Source organism: Vicugna pacos, chromosome 7 (assembly GCF_048564905.1).
Source record: "Vicugna pacos chromosome 7, VicPac4, whole genome shotgun sequence".
Lineage (NCBI taxonomy): Eukaryota > Metazoa > Chordata > Mammalia > Artiodactyla > Camelidae > Vicugna > Vicugna pacos.
Window position 1 is genome coordinate 77,056,591 of NC_132993.1, and position 15,577 is coordinate 77,072,167.

The window sequence follows — 15,577 nt, forward strand, 5'->3', positions numbered from 1 at the left end:
TTAATCAAAGTATAGTTGATTTACAATATTAAATTAGTTTCAGGTGTACAACAGTGATTCAATATTTTTATAGATTATACTCCATTTAAAGTTACAAGATTATGGCTATAATTCCCTGTGCTGTACAATATATCCTTGTGGCTTATCTATATTATATGTAATAGTTTGTATCTCTTCATCCCCTACCTCCATCTTTTTTTTCTTTTGAGAGTTTTTTTTTTTTTTCAAATTGAAGTACAGTCAGTTATAATATGTCAATTTCTGGTATACAGCAGAGTGTCCCAGTCATGCATATATACATGTATTTGTTTTCATGTTCTTTTTCATTAAAGGTTATTACAAGATATTGAATATAGTTCCCTTGTACTTCTTGACTTTACATATCAGGGCATCAGAGGTGCTGGAAGCCACAATATACTCTGGAACATCAATTTTACATATTGATGAAAATTTATAACATTGTAAAGTAAACAGATATATTATGATATAAAATGCAGATTTTGCTGAATTTTAAGATAAAAATCAGACTTAGAAAAAAGTACTGAGCCTTGGGTTACTTTAGGCCATCCCGCTAATCATTATCCTGCATTTCAATGGAAAAGTTGAGGAGCCTTACTCTAGAGCTACAGTGCCCTTACAAAGAGGAGAGAGGAGCTTCTTATGGGAGGCCTGCAACTGTGCAGTGGGTGTGGAGAGAGATGTTGATGGGCCGAGCCCATGCAGACACCCTTAAGAGCTATGAAATGTGGACAAGATCATTCCATTCACTCTTTAACTCATCCCTCCCTCCCTCCCTGCCTCCATCCATGTATTCAACCCTCTGTCCATCCCTCCCTCTCCCTGCATCTGTCCATCCATCCATCCATCCATCCATCCATCTTATAAGCCTTTATTAAATGCCTGCTATGTATCTAGGATTCTAGTAGGTGATGAAAGACAAAATTGATAAGAAATAGACTCTCATCCCGAGGAATTTAATGTCTAGTGCAGGATTTCTCAAAGTTCTTCCTGCCGCAACATACATAATTATGAGAATATTTGCTAAATCTATTGAGCAGTGCCTGACACTGTTCAAGGTGATTTACATGAAATAACTTGTTTAATATTTACAGTAACTCTTTGGTGTAGGTACTTTTATTGTTTCCATTACACAGCAGAGGAGCAGGTGGACTGTGTTCTCCAGGCTGAGAGTTATTGTCTAGAGGGACAAGCATGTTTATAAATAATTGTAATACTGTTACGTGTAATTGGAACACAAGAATTGTGAGGCTAATTATTTCTAAGGAAGTGGAGACCCCTGATTCCAGATGGGAGACCAACTGAGCATGGAAACCCCAACATGGAGATTCCTTTTCTTTCCTGCTAATTATCTCAGAATCACAGAATCTTGGGCCTGCTGCAGGCATTCCTTGTTTTATTGAGCTTTGCAGATACTGTGTTTTTTTGTTGTTGTTGTTTTGTTTTGTTTTAACAAATTGGTTTGTGGCGGGCTTGCTTCAAGCAAGTCTATCGATACCATTTTTCCAAGAGCATCTACTCACTTTGTGTCTGTGTGTCATATTTTGGTAATTCTTGTCATATTTCAGACGCTTTCATTATTATTTTATTTGTTATGGTGCTCTGTGATCTTTGATGTTACTATTGCAAAAGATTACAACTTGCTGAAGGCCCAGATGATGGTTAGCATTTTTTAGCAATAAAGTATTTTTTAAGGTATATACGTTGTTTTTTTTAAGACATAATGCTACTGCACACTTAATAGACTATCGTATAGTATAAACATAACTTATATGCACTGGGAAACAAAAAATTTCTTGTGACCTGCTTTATTGCAATATCCGCTTTACTGTGATGGTCTGGAACCAAACTCACAATATTTCTGAGGTTTGCCTGTATATAACTTTTCATAGCATCTGCCCTGTTTTGAATAACTTCAGTGGCAAAGCATTCCTGACCTCATAAGTTAGCCCATTCTGTCTTTGGCCAGCCTGAATGGTGGGAAGTATTATATATTGTAGCAAAATATACCTCTACATAATTTCTCAAACCCAGCCCTAGTTCTGTTTCTTAGGGCAGCGTTTCCTAATGCTCTGTGTTTGGGATGTTAATAGGCATTATATGGGGATATAAGAGAGTTGTGTACACAATAAGTGATAAATTCTACTGCAGGTTTCGTTATTAGAAGATTTTCTCAGAACCTTTTGTATGCTAATGTGCCTTGTGAATCTGAGGCGGATTGCCTTTGTAGCATTTTCCAAATTCTTTCACCCACCCAACTCTTTTCTTGAGAGCCACGTATTAACATCCCATCGGAAAGGGAAGTGTCCCTAAGTTAGAATAAGCATGTTCCTCCTTTCCTGGGCCAGCTTTTCAAATGCTTGGGCACGTGCTCCAAGTATAGTCTTCTCCAAACTAAACATCTCTGCATCTTTTAGCCTTCTTCATGGTTAGGTTTTTAGACCTTTCTCCCTCTCGTCGCATTCCTCTGGGCAGCTTCAGCCTGCCAATGTCCCTCCTAAAGTGTAGAGTTCACAACTGAGTTTAGCAGCCCTACACTGTTCTTTGGGTTGGTTCCATTGGACCCAGTTAGAACCCTTGGAACACTGTCGTTTTGCCCTTTTATTTCCAACCTGGCAGGATGGCTTAGCTGACTCTCAGCAGAGAAATGATGAATGCCAGAGCAAGAGATGCATGTGGCATTTGGAGCAGTTCAGGGAACAAATGGAATGGTTTTGGGGGAGGGGTTTATAGCTCAGTGGTAGAGCACATGCTTAGTATGCCTGAAGTCCTGGGTTCAATCCCCAGGACCTCTATTACAAATAAACAAACGAACCTGATTACTTCACCACCACCCTCCCCCAAACTGAATGATTTTTATTTTGGAAGGCTTGAAATGTCTTAAATAAGCAACCATTTGAGAGCCTACTATGTGTAAGGCACTATGGAAGTAGAAGACATGTAAGCCATTAGTCTTTGATGCCAAAAGCTGATTGTTGAACAAGGTAGATGGTTAACAGAAAGGGCCAGAAATACAAGATAACGTCAACAATTGACAAATTTTGCAGATTAATTAGGGTGGTAGGGTTTCAGGGAAGATTCCCTGCTAGCTGGGTTTTTTTTTTTTTTTAATTGAAGTACCATCAGTTACAATGTGTCAATTTCTGGTGTACAGCACAGTGCCCTAGTCATGCATATACATACATATATTCATTTTTATTAAAGATTATTATAAGATATTGAATATAGTTCCCTGTGCTGTGCAACAGAAACTTTTTTTAACCTATTTTTATATATAGTGGCTAACATTTGTAAAGCTCAAACTCTCAACTTTATCCCTTCCTATCCCTTTTCCCTGGTAATCATAAGATTGTTTACTCTGTCTGCGAGTCTGTTTCTGTTTTGTAGATGGGTTCATAGTGTCTTTTTTTGTCTTTTTTTTTAGATTCCACCCATGAGTGGTATCATGGTATTTTTCTTTCTCCTTCTGGCTTTCTTCACTTAGAATGATGATCTCTAGGTCCATCCATGTTGCTGCAAATGGCATTAGTTTATTCTTTTTTATGGCTGAGTAGTATTCCATTGTATAAATGTATCACAACTTCTTTATCCGGTCATCTGTTAGTGGACATTTCGGTTGTTTCCATGTTTTGGCTGTTGTATATAGTGCCTGCTGGCTGTTTTTTATTTCCTCTGTAATGTCCCATATATCCACTGAGGATGAATAAACATCGCTGATGGGCTGAAAAGAGGTGTGCCTTGCTTCGAAGGGTCTATAGTTTGGTGGTAAAGTGAACCTTTGGTCACTGAATGCTTTTTTCCCCAAAGACACTTTATAGTATTAAAACTGTGTTTTCTGGAAGAAAGTAATGTTTACTCCAAGTCAAAAATCATGCCCTGAACTGGAGTCAATTTCTAAAAAAGTACTATGGTATAAATGCCAAAACAGAGAGGAAGTTTTTCAGAGTACAAAGTATTACTCAGAATAAGCTAAGAAACACAAATACTTTCTTCCCAAGGCAACTCCCACACTCAGGGCAGGGCAGTGTGGTGGTTCGGAGCATAGACTTTGGAGCCAGACCACCTGGTTTCCATCTCTGCTCTGTTCTACTTCGTAAGTGAGTGGCCCTTCCTTGTACTTGACTTCTCAGTGCCTCCTTTGTTTTCTTTCTTTTTTTCTTTTTTGCACTCTGGGGCTACTAAAAAGTGCTTACCTCATAGTATTGGTATGAGTGTGAATGAGTTTCTATATGTGAAGCTGTGAGCACACTCAGTCTATCCCTTTTTATTTACTTGTTGCTATATAACAAATCACCTCAACACTTAGCTTAAAACAAGAGTCATCATTAACTTTTGTTCAGTTTCTGTGGATGTGGAATTCAGGAGCAACTCAGCTGGGGTGATCATGTCTCGAGATTTCTCATGAAGTTGCAGACAGATGTCTGCTGGGGCTGAGGTCCTCTGAAGGCCCATGGGAACTGGAGGATCTGCTTCCACCCGCAGGGCTGGCAAAGTGGTGTGCGCTACTTGAGGGAGGTCTCCGTTTACCTTCACGCGGGCCTCTCTGCAGGATTGATCGCTGGAGTGTCCTCACAGTGTGGCTGCCAGCTTCCCCTAGACTAAGAGATCTAGGGGACCGAGATGGAACCGCAGTACCTTTTATGACCTAGCTTTGGAAGTCACACACTGTCACTTCTCCTTTATTCTACTCTTCAGTGGGGAGGGGACTACACAGTGGCGTGATTACTAGGTGACCATCAGTGGGGGCCACACCCTCCGAGCAAGCACTGTGTTCTATTGTGCAACTGATATTAGGCATAGGATACTTAAATTCAGAATATTTTAGAACCATGTAGTCCACATAGACAGTCAGCATTGTTTTGTCAGAGGAGAGTTTTGTTAACATGACTGTTGCTACAACTCAGGTATCAGTGTTTTGGTTTGCATTCCCCTAAAAGTAGAGCCTGAGGCAAGGACTGGTGTAGAGGAAGTTTATGTGGGAGATGATTCTAGGAAGCAGGAGGGAGGGAGTGGGGAAAGTGAGGCAGGGAAGAAGGGAAAGCCGATGTAAGGGTGCGCTGTGGAAGGCTGCCTGCTATGGCCACTGTGCACTTGATTTCTCTGGGACCTGCTGAGAAGGGCAGGGAATTCCTCCCAACATTACCCTCCTGAAGGGAGGGAGGCTGCGAAATTGCTGCAGTAGCTTCCAACCGCCACTGACTGAGGGTCCCCCTGGGAGACAAACATCGCTGCATGTCAGATCTGTACTTGCAGTCAGGCTAAGAGGCCCCTATGGTGTTGGTAAGGCTCTGATGTTAAGTGGAAACCTTGGCTCATGCTGGAGGGGGATGCTGTCAGCACAAGGGGTGAGCTCACTTGTGGGCTAAGGCCAGTGCTGTGGACACCAGAGGCATTTGCAGGACCTGGGGATGAAGTGCATGTGTTAGTTCAGCTTGTCCAAGAGGCAGACATCAAGAGAAGATTAGATGTACAAGGAATTTAATGGGGAATATGCCTTGAAGAAAATGGGGAGGGAGCTGGAAGAGGCTGGGGGAGCTATCAGGGAAGCAAGTCTGAACTCTGTGGAAGAGAAGGAAAGGAAGAAAAGTTGGGTACAAAGAGTCCTTAGATTGTGGGGTGGGTCTAAGAAAAGTTCATCCAGGCTGCTGGGGAGGTGTCAAGCCAAAATCTCCCATCGAAAATATCCTGGTTTCACAGGAATGCCTGCCCTGGCGTCCAGCCCATGTGCAGCGTGGCCTCGGTGCGAATGCAGGGGTGAGTTCACCTCAGCTTGGCCATCGGGCAGGTACCCTCCCTCAGTCATAGTTCTCAGAGGCACAGTCTCCTGGCAGCACCATTAGTTTTGTGCATGGACAAGACAGGTAGTTATAATAGGTCTTGTATTTGGGGGAACCAGAGGTCGCTCACCCCAAGATACTAAGATCTTTCCTTCCTTCTTTTGTCTGCCACATTGTCTGAAATTTCACCATAAGAAAGTAATCCCTTTGTTGAATGGTTGCCCTTTCCTCCAGCTAAACTCTGACAGAAGTAACATATTGAGTCACTAACATTTAGTATGAAAAAATTATCCAAATTATTTGATTCTATGACAAACAGAAGGAATCTGCGACAACATGAAGGCATGTGGGATTTGGGTGAATAACACTTAAGGAAAGGGACACAAATGAGAAGGGTAGGGGACCACCCTGGGGCTACTTTCCTCCTGAGCTCCTGGCTTGCCCCTGCTGGAAATGGGGGGGAAAAATCCAACATTCAGACTCTCTGTGGTGAAATAGCAAGTGAAACATGCTTTCAATGAGTGTCACCACTCTTTGTCCAGAGCCACATTCCCCCACCTCCTGAGTATTTTGGAGGAGGGTGTATTTTCCTGGGTTGTTGGAGAAATTAAGTAAATGTTGTCCAAGTGGCTGGAATATCTGAGTTGGGAAAGAGGGAAGGGACCCCAAGATTTTTCATAGGTTGATCCATGGGTCAGCTTAGTCAGATTCTCTAGAGCTCAGAAATGCAAATTTCTCTTCCTCCCCACTCATGTCCCCCAACCCCAGAGTAAATGATTTAGACTCTCTGGAGTTGAAGCCCAGGAATCAGTATTTTGTAAGCATTCCTGGTGATTTTTGTGAACACCAATAATTGAGAACCTCAGTTTCAAGACTCATTATGGTAGGACAATGTAAAGCCAGAGCTAGGGGACTGTAGCTTTTAACACATAATCAAGGTCAACCCATAGCTTCTCTCCTGGATTCCAGACACCAGCTGCCTCTGACTTCCAACTGTGTCCCTGATATCCTTTCTTGGATGTGTACAGGGCTTCTCCAACTCAACACGTCCATAGCCAAATGCCCAGTCACCCTCCTAAAAGTCTTCTCCAACAGCCTCCTCCAGCACAGTGGATGGCAACTCCATCCTTTCGGTCTGCTGAGACCAGATGCATCCTGCCTCCTCTGTTTCTCTCACTTTTCATACACTTGCCTGGCTTTATATAATAGCCTGCTAGCAGGTCTTCCTGTACTATGTGTTAGGAACTATGCTAAGCATTTTTACCAGATTATCTCCTTAAATCATTGAAAACTGAGGCCCAGAGAAGTTAAGGGACTTGCCCAAGGTCACACAGCTATCAAATGGCAGGACGAGAATTTGAACTCAAGCTGTGTGACTTCAGAGGCTTTGTGTTAGGCAGTACACCGCTGCTTCATGGTGCAGACTTTCCGAATGATTCTTCACCTCTGTGTGTGCCCCTTTAAGAATCAGTTTACAAGTTTAAATCTGTGGCTCACAGACTGTTTTTAAAAAGGTTTATTTTGGTTCTACTAATGTTACGTCACTATTTATTTAGCTAAGAGTTTCTGTTGGCACTTGTAGGAGCCTGTGCCCTTTATCCTTGGGCATTTCAGAGATTTTATAATCTGTATATCCGTTAGCTTTGCCAGCTCTTTTAAGACTCTTCCCCTCTCCTTTTGCTCTTTAGGGGTCCCTCTGAAGATGGTCAGCACAGGCTGCCTTATAGTCTATTTAATTCAAACCCACAGATTTCCTTGTTTTAAATCATATTTTACAGTTTACTAAGTATTTATATACTATCTCATTAAAATTTTTGAACTTCATTACCAACCTTATACAATAATTATGTCTTTTCTTCATAGGTGATCTAACGTCACAGTAAGTGCAAATTTGGGACTTGAACTGGTACAGCATGTGTAACCTTACCCACAGTTCTGATCATTGAAAAGTTCTAAAAGCCGACTTTAAAAAAATTAACACCGAATTCATTTGGTACCAAAACGTGACCTAAAATAATGTCAGGTTATTTATAGTCTTTATCCCATGTAGTGTATTTATTTCTGAGCATAAATATTAATGTGTTTGAATACACGCCGTTGCTCTGGAGTTCCAAATGGAACATATTACGTAACACACGTGTATGCTCTGCATTACTGCCTAAAATCTGAAAAATCCTGAATTCTGAAACATCTAGAGACTTCAAGCTTTTTTTTTTTAAATCACATTTAATTTGTTCACTTTATATTATTCGCCAGGTCTCCTCAAGCCCACAGATTTCTTGAATATTTCTGCCCTTGACTTTGAGGGCACAGAGGAGAAAGACATGGTGGGTCCTCCTTGCCTCTTCAGGGTCTTGGTTGGAGCCCGGGAGAAAGATGGAAAACAGGACGCAGTAGCAGAGATGGCATCTCCTGGGCAGGTGGGCCCCAGCAGAGCCGGGCTGCAGCGGGAGGCAGGCGGGACGAGTTGCGGAGCGTGAGGAGAAAAGGGAAGACGCCCTGGCTAAGCGAAGTGCAGGGTTTAGCGGCGGGAGGGGAAAGGCGGTTCTAGCCGCGAGGAGGAGCGCCGGAGCTGGGGCCGGCACAGTCGCACGCAAGCGGTTTACCTGGGGGGATGCTGGAGAAGTCGGGGTGGGCGGTGCGTGCTGGGGAGAGGGTGCAAGCAAGTGCAGTGATTGACTCCAACTGAGAAGAGCCGGGGATGAAGTGGGGAGGACTCCACATCCCTTATGGACGGTTTTGAAGGAGGGAATGGATTACATACAATTTCAATCTCTCTCTCTCTCTCTTTTTTTTTTTTTGAGCAAACCCTGGTATAGGAGTCAGGAAATATAAAGGTATTGGACATGACTCTGTCAGGTGCTAGCCAAACGATCTCAAGAAATACCACAAGCTCGAGTTTCTTAACTGTAAAATCAGATAAAAATGTCTTCCCTTATAGACACTGCTTCAGATTATGGTCTGCTGGTGTGTGTGGGGTGGGAGGTGCAGGAATCATGGCCCATTGTTCCCTCTTACCAGCTTTTCTTTTCTTTTCTTTTTTTTAAATCCGCTTTTGTAGAAGGAAACCTTTGCGACAGAGCAGACCATTTCTCATTTATCCTGTGTCTGGCAGGCCTCTGCGTAGAGTTGAATAATCAGTAAATACACATTGAAAAAATGTATGTTTATACACACACGCCCCGATTTATATTTCTCTAACTTTTTTTCTTCTAAGTCGGGCAATTAGGGATAGCGTTCACACACCAGGAGGAAGTTCTCGGACCTCGCACTGCCTGCAGGTTGGCGTGTAGTTGGGGCGATAGGCTTCAGGTTCTTTGCACGCCGATGTGCTCATTGTATGATGAAAGCATTTCCTCCTCTGCCTTTTTCATGGGTTTCATCAAAATTTTGACTGCTCCGAGCATTTTCCTGGTCAGAACAAATGCATTTGGCATGGAGCTAATGGATAGAAATTTGAGGGGTGGATTAACATGGGCAATCCCAGTGCCTAGATATTTGGGTTACTAGTGCTACTGCCTGCATAGAGGTAAATGGGGAAATGGTAAAACGGATCCATTTTCTTGCATCCCAGATCTAATTTTCTCAGCCATAAATCAATTCATAAATTCAAATAGAAAATATTCTTTAAAGAAAAATAGGGAAAAAAAACAAGAAAAATATCCACCAACTATAATTTTGAGGAATGGAAGTATTATGGGTTGTTTTTTTTTTTTGCTTGACTTAATTAATATTCATTTTTAGTAAAAAGTGTGAAGACTTTCTGTTGATGCTTGTGGATTTATTTTTAGAGGAAGAAAAAGAGGAAGAGTGAGAGACCTTCAGACATTTAGCTGCTTGTCTACATTAGAGAGTTTGAGACGTTAACTAAAGATGAGCAAGAAGCAAGTATTATCTATAAAATGCCAAAGGATAGTCCGTGGCCGAAAGACTTGGCCTGGCACTTAGAAGTAAAGTTTAGCCCCTTTCTCTATGTGAAGAAGGCTCATTTATTTCCTGTTCTTTTGGTATCATTTTCCCAAAGTGCACACTCTGATGAACTGGTGGTTGTAATGGGATTCTGTCCTAATCAGCTTTAACTGAGAGATTCTTACCCATGTAAAACTTATTCAGAAATAAAGATCCATTCAAGTCAATGGAGAAACCACTTTATAGGTCTACATTATGCTCTATTTATATTTATTAAGTCCTCATCTGTCCTGAAAAAATGATGAAGTCTTACATTTTTGTATTGTTTTATTGTTTACAAAGTATGTTTCATTCATTATCCTGTGGAAATCTTACTACTCTGTAAGGGAAGACATTTTTATCTGATCTAACAGATAAGAAACCCAAACTTCTGATATTTTGTGATCACTTGGCTAGCACTTGACAGAGTCATGTCCAATACCTTTATTTTCTGACTCCTATACCAGGGTTTGCTCGGAAAAAAAAAAAAAGACTGACTATAAAACTGTAATGAATCTGAAAATCTTAGTAGGGAAATCTGCTGCATTCTAATTTTTAAGTACTTGATTCAAGCAGAAATTGAAATGAAAAGTATAAAAATTTAAATAAGCCATTAACATTCATTGAATACTTACTATGTGATAGGTATTGAAAAGCACATGGGTTATTTCATTTCATTCTGGTAACTCTAAGAAGTGGAGAAATACAGTCACTTCTGATTTTATAGATGAAGAAAGGGCTTATAAAGGTTGAGGGCTTATAAAGTCAAAGATCCCATGGCTAGTGAATGGCAGAACTATTTGAAGCCCAGTCTGTGAGGTACCAGTGCTAAGGGCTTAACACTCTTCGAGCTGGCAGGCCAAGTCCATCAAAGGTTGTTTTTACACGACACAGAGAAATAACTACAAATGTTTATTGAGTGTTTCCTCTGTGCAGTCACAGGGCTGTATGTTTTACTTACAATTTTTCATTTGCTTCTTAAACCTGTAAAGGAGGAACTCATTTTAGAAATAGTGCAACCAAGGCACAGGGAAGTGAAGTACCTTGTCCAGGTTCACATAGCTAGTAAGTGGCAAAGCTGGGATCTGAACCCAAATACTATTCTGTCCAGAATCTGGCACTTCCCTCCTAGCTAATGCTTCAAGTCAGTCTTGACTCATTCTCTTTTGTTCAAGGGTTGGGATGATGTGCAATTGTTCAGGGTGCTCAGGGCTCCTGGGCATGTCAAGAGAGCAACATCGTACTACCTTCTTGGACAAGCTGGTAATGAGCAAACTTTTCCTACAAGGAAAAGAACTTTCTGTAAGGACTTTGATGTGGGGAGAGTCAGTCTGGAAATACCACATTGCTGAGTGGGCTTGAGCAGTAAATATGCTTCAGAGATTTTCACTGCAAGGCAGAGGTCTGGACAAGTTACAAGTGTGTTTACTCCCATGAATCTGAAGAGAGAACAAAATTAGGTTAAGTAGCTATTAATAACAGTTGATGATAAGAAAAAAACAACCCTGGAACTGTGGTTGTCACGGTCTCTTAAGTAGATTATCAAGTTAATACTTACTACTTGTTTATTTTGTTACTGTTATTGGTTTCAGGTGCACAAAGTTGGATTGCTCATAATCCTGCCTTATAACACTAATTGGTCCTTGTGACTTGTTTATACTGATTATTATTCTAAATAATTCTATTTTAAGGAGTGGTTAAGTGGGAACGTATTCTATTATATGCTCCTGGGCACTCTGGATTCAGAGCTGCAGCTCTGGCATGTGGTTTGTTGTGGAATCCTTCCCCATATCCTGGACATAAAACCTAGGAGGAAATGGCTTTGGAGAGTCAGCCCTGAAACCCAGAAGGTGGTGGCAGTGACCCTGACACTGATAAGATGCTTCTCTCCTTTCCACTAGGGGGTTAAGATTTCAGGGCAGAGTCAGCCAGGGTCTTGGTGAAAACCTAGCTAGTATTCGTGACATCCTCTCCAAATTCCAAGGAGATGAAACAAACAAGGGGTCATTTTCCAGGAAAACTGAGGCCATGTTTTCAGTGCCCTGAGAATCCTCATACTCACCGTTCCTCTGCCAATTAAAAAAGTTGCTCACACCCCGAACCCTTTCTCTTGGGAGGGCCAGCTGGGGTGAGGCCAGCAGAGCTGCTGCTCATGGAAAATAGGGCAGCTGCATGTGGCCCATGGACAGTCAGAAGTCCTCTAGCCAGGTATTTACGGGGAGAAGTTGAGGTTGCCTTGGGGAGAGATCTCTTCCCATCAGAAAGACTTTGATACTTGTCGCTTTCTTTCTCACAACTTCTTTCTGTTTGTATGGAAAGTATATTTGTTCCAATTTTCCTATCCTCACAGCGGTTTTAAATTTGTAATACCAGAGTGGTGTTGTCAAAAGATCAGCCCCCATCCCTGATGAGCCAAATAATGCAGAGACAGGGTCTTAGAGCTTAGAAGAAAGGAGGCAAAGGGGGCTCACAGCAGGCTGGTGCTTTCAACTCTGTGAACCCATCCTGGGACTGGGGCGGGGTGATGATACAGCCATAGCTCAAACAATAAAGCATCGATAACAATCAACAGAATTATTTTCTTCTCATAAGACTCAGAGTGGTGTCATGGTGTCTCTAGGCGATCAATTCTATAGAGGCTAGTGGTTGTTGCTCTTTCGATCTCTTTATCTTATAAGCATCCAAGGCATGGTCTTCTTGGTAATTCAGACTGTTTTGTAAGGTTACAGTCCCGTAACCTTCTCCTTGGAGAATGACTTAGAGACCAAGCATGATTATTACTTTTGATTACTTATTACTTTTTGGAATAAAGTCGAAACAGTAAAATTAGCAGCTTTATTTTAACAATGGGCCTGGAGCTATGAGTAGCAACCAGTTTGTCAAGTTAGTTGACCCTTTTAAGGGCAAGCATAAGAATAAGCTATCTGTTAGCCTAAGTGCAGCCATTTTATTAATTCTCCTTCAGTGGGGCTGGGCGTTTTGTGTTTGTAGTGGTTGAACTCATCCTAAAGATTATTCTTCTGTCTAGGGCATCAGTGTCCATGATTGTTTTTAGTTATTTGTCTCTAGTTTGGAAGCACCTCGTGGTGGCCAAGAGCGTGAACTCTGCAGTCATATTGACTGGTTTCAAATTCCAACTCCAACACATACTAGCATGTTTTTAAAAAACCTTCAGCAGTATGTTCAACTTTGCTAAATTTTACTCTTTTTGTATGAGATAATGGTAACTTCCTCATAAACTTGTCCTGTGGATTAATTCAGACATCTTTGTAATTCACTTAGCACAGCTCCTGGCAAGTAGTAAGTCCTTAGTAAATGTTATTTGCTGATACTATTATGAAACATAGTCTTAATATACTTGTACTTTTGTTTTTCCTCAGTGGATGCCCCGAAGAAGGATTTTGGGTTTCAAGAGTGTGTGTTATCCATTTTAAAACATGATGCCCAATTTCTACTATCTAAAAAGTTTGCAGCAATGTATGGTCACTATTATTAGTGAACAGAAGTGGCCTTCTTCCCCATACTTACCAACATGGGAGATTAGGAATCATTTCAAATTTGGCTAATATGATGGGTAGAAATGATTTCTCCTTATTTTAATTTGCATTTTCCTGATTCCATTTTTCTCTTTAGAGAGACAAAGCATCTATACCTAGATTTATTAGCCATTTTCAGAGTATCTTCTAAGTCTGAACAGTCTATGCCTGTTTATAGCCTTTGTCTGTGGGATTTTACAGATACTGCTATTTTGAATAAATATTACTAGTTTATAAGGACTCTCCATGAATTAAGGGCATTGTCTATGTTAAAAATATTTCTTTCATTCTATTCTGTGTCTTCCTTTTCTTTTGTGATCTTTTGCTATATGCCATTTACATGTTTATATGGCATGATGTGACCGTTTTTCTTTTGTCTTCTGGGTGTTCTCTTGTTTATCAAACACTTGAGTGCCATGTGTATGATAGAATCATATTCTTGTTCTCAGTTCATTACAGCAATGGCTCTCAGTTTTCTGTGGGTATCAGAATCATTTATGAAGTGTTTTAAAACTGTGTTTTTTGGGGCTTGATTGCAAGATTTCCAGACATGGGGCCTAGACATATGCTCATGAGAAAGGAGAATCTCATTTTGAAAAACGAGTCCTGCTTAAAAGTAGCTTCTTAAAATGGCCAAGTGTTCATATAGGTGTTGAAGTTGGGGCCCAGTAGGTGATCCTAAAATGTGCCTCAGTGGCATATTGATAATTTTGAATTAAAGTTATTTAAAGGGGGGAGGGTATAGCTCAGTGGTAGAGTGCATGCCTAGCATGCATGAGGTCCTGGGTTCAATCTCGAGTGCCTCTATTTAAAAAAGTAAGTATATAAACCTAATTACCTCCCCTCACAATAAATAAATAAATAAACAGTTAAATAAATAAATAGAAAGAAGAGGCAGGAAAAATCTAACTTTAAAAATAAGTTATTTAACAAATGGCCAATGCAAGAGGGATATTCTGACCCTCCTGTCTCCCCCAAAGCAGGAGATAAGTTGCTCATGTGAAAGGCGTACTCCCTGCATCTGGAGATAGAAGGACACCTTTATTGTCACAGAGAGGGAATTTGAGGCAAGAAGCCTGTATAAACAAACCTTGTTACTTCTTTAATTTACCACTCCAAGCCCAGACTCTGTTTAGACTCTTCACTAATTGAGCACCCCAAACCTAAGTTTCTTTGTCTTGTCAGTTCCTCTCAGATTAATTATTTCTTTGTCTAAAAAGTATGAAAGCTGCCTACTTTGGCCACTTCCTAGGTCCTGTTTCTATGAGACTTCTGTGCACATGATTAAAATTAGTTTCTTTTCTCCTAATCTGTCTTGTGTCAGTTTTATTAGCCCAGCCGCAAGAACTCGAGAGGTAGAGGAGGAAATTTCCTCCTCCTGACACCCCAGGTTCATATGTTGAAATCTTAACCCTCAATATGAAAGTTTTAGGAGATGGGGGCCTTTGGGAGGTGATTAGGTCATGAGGATGGAGCCCTCCTGAGTGGGATTAGTGCCCTGATAAGAGAGACCCCACAGAGCTCCCTTGCCTCTTCCCCCACATGAGGTTACAGCAAGAGGATGGCAGTCTGTGAACAAGGAAGAGGGATCCCACCAGAACCCAGCCATTCTTGCACCCCAGTCTTGACCTCCAGCTTCCAGAACTGTGAGAAATATATTTCTGTGGTCTGTAAGCACCCCCTCCCCGTGTATGGTATTCCGTTAGAGTAGCCCAAACGGGCTAAGACACTAAGTGATGGGCACATGTGGATTCATTATCTGTTTTCCTTACTTTTTGAATATGTTTGAAAATTTCTGTAAATAGTAGCCTTAAAAGAAAAAGTTCTAATAACATGGGAAGCGCATCAAAGTTGCTGTCCTAATCAGGGCTGGCTGAGCATCAGAGGTATTTGATTGACTTGGAAGGTCAACTAGGAAGGGACGGCCTGTCATGATGGTGTTGAGCAATAGGGCAGACTGCCCATGGGGAGCTGAGCCAGAGCCTGAGCAAGCTGCCAGGACGGTGCTGGGTCCTTGCGCCGTGAACAGCAGGGCCTCATCTCTTCCTGTTTGCTTCATGGCTTCTCTCCCAGTTCTGCAGGACCCCATGGAGAGGCAGGAGTGGATATTTCTGTTTCTTGGGGAAGCAAGTAAAAAAAATGGAAGTCAGTTTTCAAGTCTCTCTCTGGGAAGCCAGCAACAGGTGGCAGGAGTGGTAATGTTCCCATTCCCCATCAGACTGGCCTCTCTCTCCCTCCATGAAAAATCTTTGTTGGCCATCTTACAGTCACTCTAAACCTTCTAGTTTCATCTCTCTT

General features: G+C 41.4%; 1 long non-coding RNA gene across 5 annotated transcripts in view; it reads left to right on the forward strand.

Annotated features, from left to right (window-relative positions):
* Window positions 1-15,577, forward strand: part of LOC116281333 (uncharacterized) — a 131,913-nt gene that overhangs the window by 60,632 nt on the left and 55,704 nt on the right. The window lies entirely within an intron of this gene.